Here is a 4,509-nt window from a genome sequence, read left to right on the forward strand (position 1 = left end):
TTTTAAAGAATTTTTATTATAAAAATAATTGATATTTCTTCAATAGCTTCCGGGTCATGTGACCCACTGACTCCAAATCTATGTCAAATTGTTCTACTACATTAGCTTGATGGAGCACATTCATTTTTATCCCACTTTAAGACTTTTTCTATTTTTAAAGAATTTTTATTATAGAAAAATGTGATATTTCTTCAATAGCTTCCAGGTCATGTGACCCACTGACTCCAAAACTATGTCAGATTGTTCTACTACATTAGCTTGATGGGGCACAGTCATTTTTGTCCAATTTTAAGCCTTTTTCTATTTTTAAAGAATTTTTATTATAAAAATAATTGATATTTCTTCAATAGCTTCCGGGTCATGTGACCCACTGACTCCAAATCTATGTCAAATTGTTCTACTAATTTACCTTGATGGAGCACATTCATTTTTATCCCACTTTAAGACTTTTTCTATTTTTAAAGAATTTTTATTATAGAAAAATGTGATATTTCTTCAATAGCTTCCAGGTCATGTGACCCACTGACTCCAAATCTATGTCAAATTGTTCTACTACATTAGCTTGATGGAGCACATTCATTTTTATCCCACTTTAAGACTTTTCTATTTTTAAAGAATTTTTATTATAGAAAAATGTGATATTTCTTCAATAGCTTCCAGGTCATGTGACCCACTGACTCCAAATCTATGTCAGATTGTTCTACTACATTAGCTTGATGGGGCACAGTCATTTTTGTCCAATTTTAAGCCTTTTTCTATTTTTAAAGAATTTTTATTATAAAAATAATTGATATTTCTTCAATAGCTTCCGGGTCATGTGACCCACTGACTCCAAATCTATGTCAAATTGTTCTACTAATTTAGCCTTGATGGGGCACAGTCATTTTTATCCCATTTTAAGACTTTCTTTATTTTTAAAGAATTTTTATTATAGAAAAATGTGATATTTCTTCAATAGCTTCCAGGTCATGTGACCCACTGACTCCAAATCTATGTCAAATTGTTCTACTACATTAGCTTGATGGGGCAAAGTCATTTTTGTCCAATTTTAAGCCTTTTTCTATTTTTAAAGAATTTTTATTATAAAAATAATTGATATTTCTTCAATAGCTTCCGGGTGATGTGACCCACTGACTCCAAATCTATGTCAAATTGTTTCTACTACATTAGCCTCTTGGGGCACAGTCATTTTGTCCAAATTTAAGCCTTTTTCTATTTTTAAAGAATTTTTATTATAAAATAATTGATATTTCTTCAATAGCTTCCGGGTCATGTGACCCACTGACTCCAAATCTATGTCAAATTGTTCTACTAATTTACCTTGATGGAGCACATTCATTTTTATCCCACTTTAAGACTTTTTCTATTTTTAAAGAATTTTTATTATAGAAAAATGTGATATTTCTTCAATAGCTTCCAGGTCATGTGACCCACTGACTCCAAATTTATGTCAAATTGTTCTACTACATTAGCTTGATGGAGCACATTCATTTTTATCCCACTTTAAGACTTTTTCTATTTTTAAAGAATTTTTATTATAGAAAAATGTGATATTTCTTCAATAGCTTCCAGGTCATGTGACCCACTGACTCCAAATCTATGTCAGATTGTTTCTACTACATTAGCTTGATGGGGCACAGTCATTTTTGTCCAATTTTAAGCCTTTTTCTATTTTAAAGAATTTTTATTATAAAATAATTGATATTTCTTCAATAGCTTCCGGGTCATGTGACCCACTGACTCCAAATCTATGTCAAATTGTTCTACTAATTTACCTTGATGGAGCACATTCATTTTTATCCCACTTTAAGACTTTTTCTATTTTTAAAGAATTTTTTATTATAGAAAAATGTGATATTTCTTCAATAGCTTCCAGGTCATGTGACCCACTGACTTCAAAATTATGTCAGATTGTTCTACTACTTTAGCCTCTTGGGCACAGTCATTTTTGTCCAAATCTAAGACTTTTTCTATTTTTAAAGAATTTTTATTATAAAAATAATTGATATTTCTTCAATAGCTTCCGGGTGATGTGACCCACTGACTCCAAATCTATGTCAAATTGTTCTACTACATTAGCTTGATGGAGCACATTCATTTTTATCCCACTTTAAGACTTTTTCTATTTTTAAAGAATTTTTATTATAGAAAAATGTGATATTTCTTCAATAGCTTCCAGGTCATGTGACCCACTGACTCCAAAACTATGTCAGATTGTTCTACTACATTAGCTTGATGGGGCACAGTCATTTTTGTCCAATTTTAAGCCTTTTTCTATTTTTAAAGAATTTTTATTATAAAAATAATTGATATTTCTTCAATAGCTTCCGGGTCATGTGACCCACTGACTCCAAATCTATGTCAAATTGTTCTACTAATTACCTTGATGGGGCACAGTCATTTTTATCCCATTTTAAGCCTTTTTCTATTTTTAAAGAATTTTTATTATAGAAAAATGTGATATTTCTTCAATAGCTTCCAGGTCATGTGACCCACTGACTCCAAATCTATGTCAAATTGTTCTACTACATTAGCTTGATGGGGCACAGTCATTTTTATCCCAATTTTAAGACTTTTCTTATTTTTAAAGAATTTTTATTATAGAAAAATGTGATATTTCTTCAATAGCTTCCAGGTCATGTGACCCACTGACTCCAAATCTATGTCAAATTGTTCTACTACATTAGCTTGATGGGGCAAAGTCATTTTTGTCCAATTTTAAGCTTTTTTCTATTTTTAAAGAATTTTTATTATAAAAATAATTGATATTTCTTCAATAGCTTCCGGGTGATGTGACCCCACTGACTCCAAATCTATGTCAAATTGTTCTACTACATTAGCCTCTTGGGGGACAGTCATTTTTGTCCAAATTTAAGCCTTTTTCTATTTTTAAAGAATTTTTATTATAAAAATAATTGATATTTCTTCAATAGCTTCCGGGTCATGTGACCCACTGACTCCAAATCTATGTCAAATTGTTCTACTAATTTACCTTGATGGAGCACATTCATTTTTATCCCACTTTAAGACTTTTTCTATTTTTAAAGAATTTTTATTATAGAAAATGTGATATTTCTTCAATAGCTTCCAGGTCATGTGACCCACTGACTCCAAATCTATGTCAAATTGTTCTACTACATTAGCTTGATGGAGCACATTCATTTTTATCCCACTTTAAGACTTTTCTATTTTTAAAGAATTTTTATTATAGAAAAATGTGATATTTCTTCAATAGCTTCCAGGTCATGTGACCCACTGACTCAAAACTATGTCAGATTGTTCTACTACATTAGCTTGATGGGGCACAGTCATTTTGTCCAATTTTAAGCCTTTTTCTATTTTAAAGAATTTTTATTATAAAAATAATTGATATTCTTCAATAGCTTCCGGGTCATGTGACCCACTGACTCCAAATCTATGTCAAATTGTTCTACTAATTTACCTTGATGGAGCACATTCATTTTTATCCCACTTTAAGACTTTTTCTATTTTTAAAGAATTTTTATTATAGAAAAATTTGATATTTCTTCATAGCTTCCAGGTCATGTGACCCACTGACTTCAAAATTATGTCAGATTGTTCTACTACTTTAGCCTCTTGGGGCACAGTCATTTTTGTCCAAATCTAAGACTTTTTCTATTTTTAAAGAATTTTTATTATAAAAATAATTGATATTTCTTCAATAGCTTCCGGGTCATGTGACCCACTGACTCCAAATCTATGTCAAATTGTTCTACTACATTAGCTTGATGGAGCACATTCATTTTTATCCCACTTTAAGACTTTTTCTATTTTTAAAGAATTTTTATTATAGAAAATGTGATATTCTTCATAGCTTCCAGGTCATGTGACCCACTGACTTCCAAAACTATGTCAGATTGTTCTAACTACATTAGCTTGATGGGGCACAGTCATTTTTGTCCAATTTTAAGCCTTTTTCTATTTTTAAAGAATTTTTATTATAAAAATAATTGATATTTCTTCAATAGCTTCCGGGTCATGTGACCCACTGACTCCAAATCTATGTCAAATTGTTTCTAACTAATTTACCTTGATGGGGCACAGTCATTTTTATCCCATTTTAAGCCTTTTTCTATTTTTAAAGAATTTTTATTATAGAAAAAATGTGATATTTCTTCAATAGCTTCCAGGTCATGTGACCCACTGACTCCAAATCTAGGTCAAATTGTTCTACTACATTAGCTTGATGGGGCACAGTCATTTTTATCCCATTTTAAGACTTTCTTATTTTTAAAGAATTTTTATTATAGAAAAAATGTGATATGTCTTCAATAGCTTCCAGGTCATGTGACCCACTGACCTCCAAATCTATGTCAGAATTGTTCTACTACTTTACTTGATGGGGGCAAAGTCATTTTTGTCCATTTTAAAGCCTTTTTCTATTTTAAAGAATTTTATTATAAAAATAATTGATATTTCTTCAATAGCTTCCGGGTGATGTGACCCACTGACTCCAAATCTATGTCCAAATTGTTCTACTACATTAGC

This window comes from Fundulus heteroclitus, chromosome 4 (genome assembly GCF_011125445.2).
Source record: "Fundulus heteroclitus isolate FHET01 chromosome 4, MU-UCD_Fhet_4.1, whole genome shotgun sequence".
Taxonomy (NCBI): domain Eukaryota; kingdom Metazoa; phylum Chordata; class Actinopteri; order Cyprinodontiformes; family Fundulidae; genus Fundulus; species Fundulus heteroclitus.